The sequence below is a fragment of the Denticeps clupeoides genome, chromosome 4 (genome assembly GCF_900700375.1).
Source record: "Denticeps clupeoides chromosome 4, fDenClu1.1, whole genome shotgun sequence".
In the NCBI taxonomy this organism is placed as follows: Eukaryota; Metazoa; Chordata; class Actinopteri; order Clupeiformes; family Denticipitidae; genus Denticeps; species Denticeps clupeoides.
In genome coordinates this window covers 34,683,608-34,700,854 of record NC_041710.1, presented here as the reverse complement: position 1 = coordinate 34,700,854, position 17,247 = coordinate 34,683,608, and the positions used below count along the sequence as shown (strand labels likewise).

Sequence of the window (17,247 nt, the reverse complement as noted above, 5' to 3'; positions counted from 1 at the left end):
AGTACAAATTTCAGCATGATGTGGTATGAAGTGTTTCGTGTAGATTTATCTAGACAAACATGCACAATCAGACTCACAAACATGCATACTCACGTGTTTTTGCATCTACATTTATATTTATGGTATTTACCAGATGCCCTTATCCAGAGAACCTTACGATCAGTAGTGACAGGGACAGTCCCCCAGGAGACACTCAGGGTTAAGTGTCTTGCTCAGGGACACAATGGTAGTAAGTGGGGTTTGACCCTAAGACTTTGCAATCTTCAGGTTCATAGGTGAATGTCATACCCACTAGGCTTCTATCACCCCTTTGTGTGGTCCAGGGTAAGAGATGTGTACCATAGTTACAATATATATGCAATCTATAAATTGTGTAAAAAGGCTTTCATATGTCCTTTAAACCTCAATAAAGACAAAAGCAAAATTCCCCATCTTCTACACATTTACAGCATTTATCAGCCGCCCTTATCCAGAGCGACTTACAATCAGAAGTTACAGGGACAGTCCCCCTGGAGCAACTCAGTGTTAAGTGTCTTGCTCAGGGACACAATGGTAGTTAGCGGGATTCGAACCCGGGTCTTCCGGTTCACAGGCGAGTGTGCTACCCACTAGGCTACTACCACCCTACACAATGCTGTGTTTTGAAATACAAAAGGTGATAAACACTTTACAGTTTGGCCCATCGTTTAAATCATTGGCATGTCTGCCAATATTTTGGTCCCACTGGAGTTTTCGTAATATAATAAATTGCTGAATTAAAGGATGCCTTACCTTCCACAGCTCACAAATTTGATGAAAGCAGCAATTAGAAGAGATTTTCCATTACTGAAAACTCAAACATTGAGCTGGAAGAAACCTAATTTCATTAATAATCCAAAAAGTTATAGCGTCATTGTTATTGTGCATTCTTATTGCATTGTTAGAGCTACATATTAAATTTAGGTTTGCTCAACTGAAATAGGAGCTCTAGGAAAAAACAAAAAAGGTAGGTGCAATGAGCACATAATGCCCGAAACCTAACCTGAACCTTTTCATTCAGTTGCAGCGCAGCGCAGCGGGAGGGGAACTCTGGCCCCGTGTTGAGTGGCAGGAAAGGAGGCGATGGGAGGAGGCTGGGGTGGATCGGGGTAGGAGAGAACAGGAAGACGGCTGGTTTGAGGATGGTCCGGGAGCACAAGTGGCCACCCGGGATATTGTGTGGGTCCTGACTGAACAAGCAGGGACAATCAGGGATATGTAGTTTATTAGCAGAGATAATGAAAAGACTTTAAAAAACATAAGTGAAACTATGAAGAACAATAAAGAAGAATAAAGTGTCTACAAATTTGTCTTCTGTCAAATTTTTATTGCACACATGCCAAGGACAAGTAATTATCCCTCACATTTTTTAACTGCTGAATGTTGTATCTCTTGTCCTGACTGCTAACAGTGCCAGATCTGCTTTAGCTGAATATGATGACTGTCATTGCTCTTATTTAAGCATTCACTTGTGAGTGAAATGTAATGACATAAAATATGTAAAATATAATGGTGCCAAATAACGCAACTATGCAACACATTATATCATATCAAGATAACTCGATAAAGAAAGCTCATTAATCATAAATAACCCAAATCAACCCATAATATCGCGTGAAATCCTGGCTGATAAACTTTCAGACTAACAATGATGTCATTTATTTAGCTCGATTTCCTCTGCTGTCCTTCACCAGTGCGATCTGACAGTTGCTGTGGACTTCATATATATCATATCGAAAATTGTATAAATCCTGAAACAGATAGCGATGATTAAACACCCATTTTTCTGCAGTACATGCGTTTGATAAATGAGGCTCAAAGTCTGAAGTGGATCAGTCACAGTATAGCTGTTCAAGTTTTAATGCATACTCTTCTACTGTACAGAGACACACACACACACATAAAATTTCTACACACATAAAAAATCTGATTAGCTGCGCTCCTGCTAGTCATCAAGCTCTCTTTGATCTGTCTATTTTACGGACTTGGTCTCTGGGCTCTATCTGATTGGAATATTTCTAGGAGCACCCACTGTGTTTCCTGATTGGTTAGATTGCTTCCACAGTCCCTGAAATGAATCTGATTTGTCCCAAGGTGGGGGCGACTGCTGGTGTGTGTCTGATTGGTCATTAAGCAAATGTGTTCTCTGTTGCTAGAGGCCCCACACTAACAACCAACAGGGATGTGCTTGGGCAGCCATGCACTCAATTCCAGAGGAGAGTCTACAGAGGTGAAAGCTGCAGTACCTCAGCATGTCTACAGATGGCAACTGTTCCCATTGTGTGAATTAAAGTGATTGTCATTGTCATTGTGAAACACTGCACCACAGCACATGGTGCACACAATTAAATGTGTTCTTTTAACCTTGGTGAGCAGTGGTCAGCCATGACAGGCACCCAGGGAGCATCTTGGTGGTTCAGGATTCATACCAGCAACCTTCTGATTACGGGGCACCTATCCTTCTCTCCAGTTTGCTCATTCAGCATTTATTTTTCGCCAAAACGTACGCCTTCTGATAAGATTGACAGATCATAAAACTGCTATTTGTAAGTGTTTGCCTTTATTTGACAGTTTGGTGTCTATAATTCTTTTTCTGTCACTGCAGCAGGAGCATTTAATGTTAGATCATGAAAATCTGAGTGAATTCCAAAATTACTTATAAATGTGATCCCATTACTATATACATTCACGCATGTTCACATTCACAGAGTGCAAGGTGAAAAGCAATTTCTGGTGATTATGGTGAGAGACGTATAACATTTTTTAGCTTTTTTACTTTTGTGGTTCATTAATTAAATACCTTTCATTAGATAACGAATTGCTAAAATACTTTTGGAATGCATTGAAATCTCTCCAAATGTATTCAAATAATTTATTTTGACATTGTTTAGTTTAAAAAATGTGGGTTTTTCAAATAAACCGCATGTAACATCAACATGTGGTGCCATATATATGTATCTTGTTGACCATTTTTCACAATGAGCAGATCTTTTAATTACAAGATATTTAGAGATATTTAAAGACGTCTTTCATTTTGTCGTGATCAGAAGAGAATCATTATATCCTATTCTGTTCCAGTGTTTTATCAAATTATTAGCACAGAACCTTGTTTAATAGTTGTAGTTTTTATTTAGCAAGTGTAGCGGATGTGGGGGAATCTGCTCCTTATCATCTGCTCATAATTGTCACACATATTACTACCTTAAGTGGTCCCATGATCTCTCATGATCACACCAGTCTTGGTCACTCTGTTCATCAGATTCAGATTATTGGGTATTGACCTGTGTGCTAACAAAAGATGGATACAGGTGAGTATTCCAACCTGCTCCATCACGCCAAACCCCCATAAGTAAATCTCACTGACTTTCTATAACCGCATAATCCTACTCAGGGTCACGGCTGCCAGAGCCCCAGCGGGGCGGCAGGCCTACAAAGGGCACACACACTCACTCAGACACACAAACCTACAGACACTTCAATTCACCTAATGTGCAGTTAATTTGTAAATCTTTGCCTGGACCCATCGGGTTTTAATTTGAATAATTTTAGTCAGGATCGAGTCAGGTAAAGTTCAGATCGTGTTGTAAATGATTGAAGTGAAGTGATACACAGCAGCACAGCACACGGTGCACACAGTGAAATTTGTCCTCTGCATTTAACCCACAGGACAGTGCTTTGCTCAGTGGCACCTCAGTGACACCTTGGCGGATCGGGATTCGAACCGGCAACCTGCTGATTACGGGGCCGCTTCCTTAACCACTAGGCCACCACTGCCCCAGTGGTCAGTGATTGGTCAGGAAAAAAGTTGCAATCTTTTCTGAATGGTTCTCTGCTTGTAAATGTGTTTTCCATGTTGTAAATTTGTTTTATTAAATGTTAAATTTTTTCATTAAATCTTAATTTGATTTGCAAATCTCACCATTGTCATCAGGTGATTATCATGGGAGAAAAGGTGAAACAGAGGCTAGTTTCTGACAATTGTTTTATTTTATTTCTTTGTTCTAAATTGTAAGTGGCTTATAGCCTACATTTTTTATATAATTATGTACAAATATAATTATGTATAATTTGACAAAAGTAAAAAGAGCTGCCTGTGTGGCGGAATTTTCATTCTGGCTGGAACAAGAACTTTTTAATATTACAAGCTGGTAGGTGAAACCATTGGTACTGACTAAGGAGAACACGGCTTCTCTTATTCTCAGTCACCTTGCAATGGAGTCGGTGCCTAACCTCCCACCTACACTAAACTGTGTTTAACCCCCATATAACACACATCTAAACATGCAACATTTACATCCAAGCATGGTCCGAGCAGCGATGTGAACTCACAGCCTTGGAAGTATGAGACCACTGAGTTAACCGACCTCTGATTAAATGAGTAATTAATGTATTTAATGACAAACACCTATTCTGTGTATTTAGTGCATTCATGAAATATATTGTTGTTGTGCTGGAGTAACCTGTGCTCTGTCAAGACTCTGCCATGATGGAAGAAATGGTGCTTGCTGGTTGTCGGCAGTCTAAGGAAAAACAGAAAAAGAGAAAATCGAACAGTTAAATGCAGTGCATCTGCCTTTTTAGCAGCACATTGAACTGGTTTTAAATATAAGCGGCTTTTGGATCTGATCCCAATCGCCTGGGGTGGTAATCAAAGTGAAAAGGTAAACAAATGAAGGGATCAATTAGGGATTATCCTGATTCCAGTCAAAAGAAGATGAATGGATTGGAGCCCTTAAGAACAGCAGAGATCAGACAGCCATTTTATTTCTGCATGAAGGCATGTCTTTGCCATTAGAAACCACAAGGACCGTCTATCAATCAATTGTCACTTGTGAATAGCATTGTGCAGTATACATTGGTACAAAGCATGAGCGCAGTGCCCCACCCAGCAAACAAAAGACAACAGTGGCAATGAAAAACTAAAGAAGAAGACTTGAGAGGAAGAGTTGAAATGTTAATATGATTATTGCAAAATCCACTTTTCTAGTCTTGTTGGAAGAGAGCATATTCAGGTCGAGGATGTCTCTTGTGTCTGGTCAGCACCAGGATGTCCTACCGAACACGCGTTATTTATACTATACAGAAGGAAAGCAAACACAAAACTCTGGCTCTGGGAAACACAGAGCTGGAGACTCAAGAAATGTCTGGAACATGACAGGCGTGCCCCAAGAATGTTTGGGGGACAAAGAACAGGCTGGAAAGTAACTAGGTGGTGGAGGTTAACTAGAACTCCATCCAGAATGTTACCAGTTTGTGTTTTTTTCAGTCTGTCACACGACACGTATGAAAAGGACATGAACAAAATGGACCAAGGTCAAATGACGATTGTGTCACACCCGAGGTCGGAGGGAGAGGAACGAAGTACAACAAGCTGAACAAAAACCAGGACAGTTTATTAAAACACAAAATATTGAAGGGAAGAAATGTGTGCTCGAAAGATTAACCACACCTCACACATAAAACCGAGGAATGGTCCTTGATCTGCCAGCCCTTAGTCTCCACGTGACTAGTCATGATCCTGTTTGATCATACACAAATACGGCACTTTCACAAAACAAACCAGTATGGGGAGTAGGACACTCGGGTTCAACGTGTTGGAGATCAGCTCTCCAGACTCCAGATGCCACTGGGCTTTTTTAGGGGAGCGTAGGAGACACAACAAGACACACCTGATGCTCCGGGCTGATCCCTATCTGATCCCTAAGGGACCAAGGTAGAAGTGCAAAATAGGCCATGACAAGTGCTCATTACAGGGATTTGGATTTAAGGGGTGCCCGCAGCTACAAATAACATGACACACAGACACTTACCTTAATAGTCAGGGGAGGGGGAGTGTGTTGTGGGTGGCAAAGCCAGCACGGACATGGCAGATTGACAGGATGAAAATGGGACACAGCAAGGATAAATTCAAACTAAAAAGATCTGAGTAATCAAGGAATCTATAATGAAAAGGTTTCAGAATCAAATAATCCAGCAATGAACTCACCTACGTGTGCAAAGGATTAGAGGTGGGTTAAGGGAAACCCTGCAAAGGTTTATATGTGAGAAGAGGAATCTTAGACTATGAAATGTACCAGGAAGCCAGTTCAGGAAAGTCAATACTTTATTATTGTGAACATTTGTGTAAGCGGAAGAGGGAAAGCCGGTACACTGTGCCTTTCTTGAAGTATGAAGTATTGCTTTAAATCTGGAGATGAGTTCCTAATTTAGACACAACAGCATATGGTTTGAGTGTAACAGTGAAACATTCTAAGTATGTGAGTGTTTAAGTTAGTGGGGCAACATCTGAAGAGCCTGCAGGCATGTTGTCCCTCATGTTATTTACTCCATTACTTCAACATCTGGAGTGTCAGGTCATTCCTCTTGATGACTTTCTGTCTAAAAGGGACAGAAAAGAACACCGGGGGGGTTGTTGAGCAAAAATTGGATTGAAGCCAGTTAAGTAGAGCAGTCAGATTGCTGAGCTGACTAGTGAAGCATAGTCAGGTCAGGCCTTCATGACAGATATATTATTTCTCACATGATCATCTGAAAAAAAATTCAGTGGTCTCTCTGCACTGCCTTTCCTGCAGAGGACCAACCTCTGTTTCTGTGTTTCATAATCAATACACACACACAAACATACATGCACCTTGTTTAAGATGCAAGAATGAGGTATCTGTCATGGGATATGCTGAGACAGTGGGCAAATATCCCCACATCCTTGATTCACATGACTCTTTCACTGTATAGCTGGATCCCTGTCCACTCATCCCATCTCAGTGCAAGCAGGGAGGAGACAAAATAAACAGAGGGGTTGCACTCATTTCTGAAAAATCCTCTCATTTATGATTCTCATGGCCCCTGAATGCACTGAAACTCATTTTAGAAAGCTGCACAAAAATCAGACATTTGCTTATTTGCTACCTGTCTCTCTTTCCCAAGGACTTAATCCGCATCTGGTTCATGGGCCCATGCTGGATCACTGTGCACATAATGAAGACCCACCCCGAGCAGGAAGCACCCGCAGGGCTTACTTGCTTATACATTATTTGCTCCTCATGTTGAGTGACCAAGGCAAAACTGCATTAAGAATCATTTGTGTACAACAGAGCAGGTTAATTAAAGAAGATCAGAAACAATGAATGTGCCCATTTACAAAAGTGCACATTTAAAGTGGACAGCTGATTTTCATCCCAGCAGTGGGATATTTGCTGTGTAAAATGATTTCTTATTTTGCCAATACGTGAGTGGTCAATTTTACTCTGTTGGCTTATTCCAAGTCTAATATATGTTTATTTCAGATTGCTGTTCACTGATTGTTCCTTGTTCGTTGTGGGATTAAAGGGAAAAAAAGCATTTGTGTTGTACTTTCTCAAGCTTGTGAAGAATCCACCATGACAACAATTTATGACCTCCATGGGGACATGGTCATATTAATATTGCTGAAAATGTCTTCCCTGAGTCTGGCCTTTAATGTGACTAATTGGATTTCTCTCTGGCTTTTCCCTTCGAAATCACCCAAAAGTAGATTATGAATGCCATACAACATTTACTTTGGATCTGAACCCAGAAAGTAGTGATTCAGGCCTCTCAAACGTAAAGACACACTGAGACATGTCAGAATGAACCTGAGAAAGCCCAATATGCAATTACACCAGTAGCAAAGCTGTGGATTATCAACTTCATACTGACCATATGCTCTGGAAGCATAATTGCATTTTTTTTTGTCTCAGCTATATGCAATGAGGAAATGCAATTGAGAAAAAAAAACACTTGAATAGCATATTAATATGTGCAGGCACTTTGCCATGTAAAGAATAAATCATGCTTGATAATGATTATGCTGTCTGGGTATGGTTGTGTGTGGTTGAGTTGCTAGGCCAACAAGCAGCATTTCCTCCCCACTCACTCTCAAAACCGGCCACCGTGATTGAATTATGCCCTCTCCAGCATTTAAACACATAATTCCCAGTGCACAGTTTATGATAAATGACTGTAAACATTTTATCTGTATTAGCAAAATGGTCCATATTAACCCTTTAAAATCTCTAGAACACCCAGGCTCCATGGTGTGCATTATAGTTTATGGCAAGTTTGAACAAATTTCAGGAATAGCGGTTCTTCAAAATGGGTGAAAAGGACAAAGAACAAATAACAATACATTACAAGATAAAAAATGAATCAAATAATTAGATGAAGGTTGGGGATCTTAAGTAAAGTAAGTATTTTAATTATGTTTTAATTAAATCATTTGTTAATTTAGAAAATGTATGATGATGACTCATGTGGGGATGAAAATGCGCTTTTATACAGGGATAGTGTCTGATTTCTTTCTAGTTGTTGATTGTGCTCCTTCCAAACTACATGGCTGTAAGGGGACACTAGTGAAAAACATCGGCCCCCAGAAGCCCATCAGGAGGCTGAGGAGCTTTAATGCTCTGTTTCATAGGTTCAGCTGTCTGCCCAGATGTCTTCTGCTGAACTCTCTCTCTCTCCTCCTTCCCTACTCTGTGTAGGCAGTCATGTTCAGGCTAGAGATTTTGCAAGCTCAGTCCCCCTTCAGCCAGTAGTAAAGTTAATTGATGGCAATGCAGGAAATGGAGTTTGATTTTGGATATAAATAGATATGATGAAGCATGAGGAGAGGCTGGCTAGCTCTGCTCCGCAGTCATTTCCCCACAATGTGGCGTGGAACCAGCGTGACAGCATCTCCCGCCAGCCTTGTGATTGTGTCGTCCTTGTGTTGTACGTGTGAGAGACAGAGAATATGCTTCCCTGTGTGTCTGTGTGTGTGTGTGTGTGTGTGTGTACATCTCTGTTTGCGTTGCGTGTCTGAAAAAATGAGTCTTTGGAAAATGTTTACATCTGTCTGTTTCAGAAGGATCCACAGCTGTGGCGTGGAGGCAAAGTGGAAAGAAATAGAGAAAGCAACAGCTGATCAACATAGAGTTCAGCTAAACTTGGCTTGGTCTGTTTGTGCGTGTACACACACATACACACTCTAGCATTTTCACACTGGAGCGAATATTCGCCCCCAAACTTTAACAACATGTCAGAAATGCTGTCTTATTGTTTTTTGCTGCACCCACTAACACGAGTATATTCATGTAAATTGATGTATATGTGGGTGCATCTGCACACGTGCTGGTGCAAAGTAAAGAGAAGACTCTCTGCACCACGGATGTATTGAAGATTAGAGATGACCCTGACATCATCTGTATAGCAGTACTTATGTAACGTCGGTTGGCGGTGCTGGCACAATCGGAACGCCAGGCTCCAGAGAACCAGAGCGCCTCCCACGGCCCGCCTTCCGACACACGCAGCGATCGAGAGAGAGAGAGAGAGAGAGAGAGAGAGAGAGAGATCCCCACACCATCAGGTGGCAACCATGCCACACACACCTTCACACCAACCGTGAGCAGCCTCTTGTGGCCTGAAAAGTTCTGGCGCGTCACACCACGTCGCGATTTGCCACTTTAAACGTGCCATTTCTCTAGGCCATCTTTTCATGTTTCCAATAGCGCGGGCATGCGCAAATATCCACGCTCTCTCTCTCTCTCTCTCTCTCTCCCTCATTCACTTCAGTGTGACCCACGCAGTGCTCGCACTCCACCAGAGGGGGCTGCTGGATAAATGCTTTTGTGACCAACCCCGAGGCTTCAAACACTGAGCGGACAGATCAGCGGCCAAGGACGAGCCCGAGAGCGCCGGACACCCCGAAACCCGCCCGGTCCCCCCTTTTCTCATCGGTGACAATTATTCTCGGCCGGGCTGGTGTGCAGCATTCGACAGATCGGCGGAGGGGACACGTCAGCAGCCGTTGGGATTTACGGAGAAGACGTCTGAGGACAATTGGTGAAATCCAGTCTTCCTAAAGTGTGGATTTTTAACCAAAACGGACGCTTGGAATTTCTTTAAAGTGGCTCTTCGTGTATTAGAAATTTTAAAAACGTTGAAAACGATGACGGTACTTCAGCTGAGTGTCGCCTGTTGAAAGAACTTGTTTTTACTCACCGGTCTCTGGACCAGCGTGGACGGACCTCGCAAATCTCCCCAGGTATATCTCGCCTTGTTACACGCGGGCTGCGTGGAAATGAGCAGGAACGTGGGGTGAAGGCTGCCTGGAAAAGGTCAAGCTCGGAGTGATGGTCAAAGTCGAGTATACCAAAATATGAATTACTTCTACTTACTCCTTCATATCAGTGATAGGAAATGAGATGAGTTTGGAGGAACTTGCAGAAACAGGGAAGTCCGTGGGCGCTGTCCGTGGTGCTGGGATCCCCGGACTGAGCGCAGTCTGAGGAGCCGCTTTTAGCCGCGGGTCCGTACACTGTCCCACGTTGCGTGTTTATTTCCAGCAGGGACATAAAACCCCACGCGAGCTGTCGGAGGGTCTGACCCAGGGTTATTCTGAAAGGATCCCGATGATCCGTCGATGCCTTCATATTCCCCACACCTGCATTTTATCCTTCACCTTCTTTCACCTTCAGGTTCTCCACATTTTGCCAGTTTCAGTCAGTAATGTGACGTTCTATTGTAAGCTGTTTTTTATAGTTTTTTTTCTCTTCAGAATATTACGATCAGTATATCAGTGGATCAGTATTTGGACAAACTTTACAATGAGAATCCCATCAGAACTGATCTCCAGAACGGGATTATTCCACAGAGAAACAACGCACTGCGCACCCGAGAGTTCGGACAGAGTCCATTCTGGAGCGTTTAACAGTGGGCAAAGATAAGAAGAGAGAGAAACGCCTCTTATATCGTTTTACTGAAGCCCCGACGTTGTCGATATTCCTTTAGAATAATAAAAATGATGATAAGAATAATAATAATAAAGCGACGCGCCTGTCGAATTGAATAGCTGCCTGGGTGGAGGGGGTGTCAAGAGTTCCGAAACGAGTTGAAGTGGGTGGATCCGTGTTTAGACGACAGGGGGCATGTGGGAATACATTTCCGGTGGGGAGGTGGCGGAGGGGGATGCGACACGTTGCGCAACTTGTAGGAACGACCCGCGAAGTGTTAAGTGCATGATGCAGTACAGGTCTTTCTGAGCATATTCATAATTCATTAACATTAGTCACTGTTGACAGGAGCTTTATTAATTAATGCACACATTAAACACAACCACACACATGAACACCCGGTTAGACAGACACACTGGCCATTGATTTACCTTACAAATGCATCGAAAAATGTCTTATTATTTTTTATTTTTTTCTCTTTAAGAGAGTGGCCGTCTTGCAAAAATGACCAAATGTGAATAAGTAAATTCTGTGAATTAGTAAATTACTCAGGATGCATAAGCCCATATGAAAAGGTAGAACTCAGGAAATGTCAGTGGCCATGGGCAGAAGGCCTGCCTTATAATTACAGATTCTGTATTCCTTCTCTCTCTCTTTCTCTCGGTGGGAGAGAAGGCGTATTGGACATAAAAATGGACTGTGAAGTATTCTGACAATGCAGTTTTGAGTCTGGGTTAGTGATGGGATCTGGCACAGAAGGCTTTTGGAACCTGGCCATGCATGTATTCATCCTCCTTTGTTTAGTTCTTCAACATCCTCTCTGAACAGGCTCTAATTCGACATACACACTGAATTTCTGTGAAACTGTTGTTTCATGAGTTAAAGATGCATATGTTGCTAATTTTCCTAGAACAAAGTTTGCATTGTTCAAGTTGTCATCAATGGAGTTTAATATATTTTATTAAAAAAATTGTGGTCTGTTTTGTGCAGTGTGCAGGTTATGGGAGACAAATTATTTATTGGTATTCAGTATTCAATTAATTTTACATTTCCCATGTTGATGCAAAATAGGAACATAATGATACAATATTTTCAATATGTGAAGGTTAATTGGGACCTTTGCAAAAGTAAAAAAAAAGACAGTCATTGATGTATGTGTTTGTGTGTATGTGTGTGTGAATAGCCACTGCATGAGGATTCAGCTGATGACTCAGTTGAACTCCCTGAGCCTCAAACTCTGTTTCACAGCAGGATAACCCATACAAGTGTGCAAGTGTGACTGTGTCTGTGTGTGTGAAGTACATACTCAGAAGGTGTGTTCTCCCTCTAACACCTGCCTGAACAGCTTTTCTTTGCCTTTTCTATTTTTGCAGAGAGCAGTGAGGATCTGTGGGGTGCATGCAGTATCATGTGACAGGAGTTTTCTTACACCTGCTTTAACAACCATCTGCACTGGTGGCTTTATATATTATGCTATTATAAGTAGGCCTTAGGGTTGTTTCCCAAATCTGAATATATTTTTGGAAAAACACAAATAGTGGTAATTTATAGATTTGTTTATCAAATTATCTTACTCAGTCACTCACTTAGTACCCATAATTTTGGTTTGGGTTGCAGCTTCCACACTCCATGCAGGGACATTGGGAATCACAAAATAACCAGAGGCAATGTTTTTAAGCACCTTTTGTTTTTCTTTTGCCATATTTTTTTTTACTATATTCATTAACTTGCTGGCCCTGTGATGTGTGATGTGCAATGAATTTGACCAATTAGATAATTCCCTGATCATTGATCCTTTGAAATAAATAGCAAAAGAGAGCACAGATTATATATTCTGAAACAGCAGTGATGTGCCACTATTCATTTAGACAAACCATGCAGGAATGATTTATGGAATCCATGTAGTAGATTTGCTGTATAGTATATACTGCAAATTGGATGTTGTATATTTTATATAATGTATTGTTGTTCATATTGTATAATTAAAATAAATACAGATAAACACTGTTGGACCTTATGGTTTAGATTACAATGATCATTAGCAAAAAAGGTGGGAACATGTAAATTATATATAAATATGTAAATATTATACATACACACTCACTCTAAAAAGTAATATAAATAATTATAAATAACTATATTTAATTGTTTATCGTTTTAAATAATTTTAGCAGCAATTACTCAAAAAAATGCCACTCTTTAACCAGGAATATTTAGTTACATTTAGTTGTATTAGTATTTTTTAAGTAGTTTTTTTTCTTCTCAAGTTGAACTTTTTTCACACTTGGAAGCAGTCATGCCAGTAAGACTAAACCTTGTTTTTTGTATGAATTAGATGAATTTGGTATTCTGTTCTGCCTCATAATCCATCATTGTTGACCTTTTCAGACTTAGTACTTTTGGGTGCGTGCTTATCATAAAAAAGTGCTTGTATTATTTACTGTAATATCATTAATATATTTTTTATTGTATACTATAGTATCCCTTATACACCTCATTACTGAATATGCATGCAGGCTATGCCACCCAAAACCCTAGGGAATCTGTTAATATCCATAAACTTCTGATGTGTTCAACCATGCAGTATTTTTGTACTAGACAGGATGTCGCCGAATTTATTGATGGACTTACAGCCGACTGGAATTGAAAGACATCCCTATGGGGACATCCCCTGGAATGTCCCTGTAGTCAAGAGGACAAACACAGATGTTAAATTAATATGACTGGTCTGGACCTAGAAGCAGGGAGAGATGGTCCATGATCTGCCAAGAAAAGTGCATCTCAGTCAATTTTAAAAAGGACCACTTCTCCACTATTCTTTGGTCCATCAGGCTTTCATTCTTTCTTTCTCTGTATGGACCTGTAAAGTAAAAGGCTACCTTTTACATACTTATTTGAAATATTTATCAATCACTATATTAGTGCATTTTTTGAACAACTGAATTGATTTAAAATAGGTAATATGATTTTTTTTCAGTGTAATAAGTAATCATGTGTTGTGCTGAATATATGTAACTGCAGTTTCACTTTAAATCAAGGACCTTGAACGTCTTCAGCCTTAAATCATATAGTAATGAAAAAATGAGAGATTAGCACATTGTCGACATTTTAAAACTCCACTCCCCCCTCAGAAGATCATTTACACCTCCCTCTTCCCTTTGACAAATCTGTTGGAGTCAATTTCTGGACATATTCTGCATTTTGCTTTCATTTGTTACAATTAGTATAAATGTTCCTTGACAGCTGGACATTTTTCAAAAGATTACATTTAATTCAAGTTTAATGGAAATTAAATTCAAATTACTGCAAATTTACATGTAAGACCTGATTTAGACGATGTACCTAAAAATGCTATGAACTGCGTCACACGATACTGTCATTCCTGGTTTTCACTCCATGTGCGTCCAGGGCCATGCAGATCGTGAACAGACCACAAGCATGTTGCTCCAGAGTCTGATGCAGTAGCTATAGCTCTCTTGGAACATAAAGTAAATGCAAACACAAAAGATGCATCATTTGAATTGCCGCTGAAACTCTCGCTGCTGAAATCTCTATCTAGTGATCGTCGCTGGCTAATTTGCATCAATGTTAGAATAAATTAACATTTATAAATTAATCATAATGATTAATTGTTACTGCCTTTATTATTTATTTGGTGTACATACTGGAATACTAATTAAAACAGTCATAAGACTGGGGAAAGTCCAAGACATAAGAAGAAGTGTAGAGCACAGTGTGTGGGGAGTGCTTGCTGTTACTTGTTTTTTTTTTTCAGGATTATGCAGAAATAATCAACAGAAATAAGAAAGCACACCTTGCTTGTCCTGCTGCCTCATTCTTGTACACGGGGGCATCAGAGGTGTCATCTTTGCTTTAGACATCACAGGTTTATGCTCCTAATCTAGATCGATACCATACACTGAAAAATCCTTACTCAAACAAATGAGTCTTTAACACACAGATTAAAACCACATGCAGGGGTGGGATCTGTAGAGAAAAATGTCTTATTGATTACTGGTATGTATTGCACAGCAGCCGTTTAAAAGAACTAAACAAAAGAGTGATTCGTAATACATATTTTCATGACATGAACAAGAAAGAAACCAGCTTATGCATAGAAAAACAAGAATAACAATAATCAACCTAAACATGAAAAAGTCTTATTTCACAGTGAGATCAGAGAGACGTGTGTCGATCGTCATCCATGGGATCACATAATGCCTCTTAAAGGTGTTTTCTTGATCAAATGGTCATAATGTTTAAATAACCATACCTTTATCTCACTGGTAACAGAATCTCTTGTATCTCTTGTAACAGAAACAGAGCTGTTTTCATCTTAACAGTTCCTCTATATTTCTCAGCTTCAGTACTATCCAGCAATGTTTTAAATTGCAATGGAACAGCTTCAATGAATGTGTGCTTGGAACATTAACATGTTGATATAGATATTAGTAGATTTGTTTTTAATTGTATTGCATTTTTTTACAGCATTTATCAGACTCCCTTATCCAGAGCAACTTACAATCAGTAGTTACAGGGACAGTCCCCCCCTGGAGCAATTTAGGGTTAAGTGTCTTGCTCAGGGACACAATGGTAGTAAGTGGGATTTGAACCTGGGTCTTCTGGTTCATTATTTGCCCGAATTGCTCAACATTTTAATTGAAAGACAAGGTAGCCTGAGCAATTATCGAGGAAATACCCTCTTTAAAATGACAGTCAGACGAAGACCATATGCAAAATGGAATGGGATGGATTGATGCTGCTATCAAAGGTAATGAAAGAGTTACAAGACAAGGTAAATCAAAGACGTTACACACAACTCATGCATTGCAGACTCATCGCCCAAACACACATTCATCAGGACTAAGGATTGTGTTCTCTGATAGAGCTGATAGTCTCTGTTAAACAGCATTTTAAGTCTAACTATACAGGTATGAAGATCAGATATGGACAAGAGCACTAAATGCCATAAATGTAAATGTGGCTTTCTTCCTTCCTAACTCTTTTACAGTTAATAGGTCACAAGGGAGAAAGTAAGGAAGATTTCCATTCACTGTGTTTCATTATATCTGTTTCCGATGGAACAGGAATGACAGTGGGAATAAATATATGAAAAAAATGGCTAAAATTGATTTGAATTGATTAGGATCCGTTATGTCTGTCTACTCATCAGACAGACACAACACTGCAACCACTGAGTGCACAAGCTGTCATAAAGCAAATCAAATGTTTAATTACATTTAACAAGCATTTATTCTGTCAGTTTAGGTTATATTGTGTTTGCAAAATTTAATCAAAGGGACGTGTAACTGGGAGTGGGTGAATATTTGTCTTTCATTCTCTCTGCACTCCCCAGCTAGAACAAGGATCCCTTTGATCTTGTTGAGCACACAGATAATCCTCAGTATCTGAGATCTGATCCCCTCTCTTCCTATGGGAAAAAGTCTCGAAGGAACCATCTGCATGCCCTTGTCTACTGTGGAGCAGGATGCAGATCAGACACACTCCTCTATCCATCTGTGTGCCTGCTGGGTCTGGATTAATAAAAACCTGACCTGGCTTCTCCTCCCCTGACATAATGGTTCATTCTTTGTGGTTAAAATGCCCCAGAATGATGAGATTGTTTACTCGTAAGATCACAGCTGTGATCTTTATCCTGGAAGATCAAAGCCCAGTGTAACAAGTCGTTTATGCAGCTCCCTCCCTCTGGCTTTTCTAATGTTACTAGATGTCTTAATTGCCAAGGACACTTTCCATTCATCACATCTATAGCTGCAGCACTCAATTCTGATTTACAACTGAAATGAACATAAACATTAATGAAAAATTAAAATAACCCATTGTTTATGTATTAGTGCTGTTAGTGGTAACACATTAGTAATTAATCTGAGAGCTTTGACACGTTATTTTCTTTTTGCAATTCCTGAAAAGGTGATGCAAATTAATAAAAGAGGAGTTTCCCTTGTGTACTTAACTTCCATTAGCGCTGTTATACATTTTGATTATGTAATTAATAGTGTGATTAAAAAGAGAAACATAATTTTCTATATTTAGATTATACACCCTTATGTGCAATTACGCATTTTCCTCCAGGATCAATAAAGTTTTCTCATTCTGAATCTGAGCTAATTTGAATTTGATGCTAATGGTTTAAAAAACAAAAAAGGATAATATCTAGTAACTAATATATGTTAATTGATATCAGGTCACAGAAGGTACAATGACCAAAGGCTCTCCAATTTGTGAAAGAGTGTATAAAAAGATTGTGAAACACTCATTAAAATGTTCATCAATATCTAAAATCCATTTTTGTTTGCAGGAATTCAGGTTTGTTGTCAATTTAGCTTTAATATATACTTTCACAAGATTAATATGTATTAGGATAATCTTCAAATATGGCAGTAGTCTACATTAAAAATGAAGATGTCCAACTGCTTGTGATCAGCTCATTCCATTTAGGAGATTTATTAAAAAGCAAAGCAAATACCTTTAGTATGTATTA

The 17,247-nt window shown here is 39.8% G+C and overlaps 1 protein-coding gene across 7 annotated transcripts in view; it reads left to right on the top strand.

Annotated features, from left to right (window-relative positions):
* The first annotated feature begins 9,423 nt into the window (after positions 1-9,423).
* Positions 9,424-17,247, top strand: part of adgrb1a (adhesion G protein-coupled receptor B1a) — a 95,556-nt gene continuing 87,732 nt past the window's right edge. For 6 of the 7 annotated variants that reach the window (XM_028975073.1, XM_028975072.1, XM_028975069.1 and 3 more), the window contains exon 1: positions 9,424-10,057. The gene's annotated coding sequence lies outside the window, so the exon portion shown is untranslated. The remainder of the gene's footprint in view (positions 10,058-17,247) is intronic. The other variant, XM_028975074.1, reaches the window with a different exon arrangement.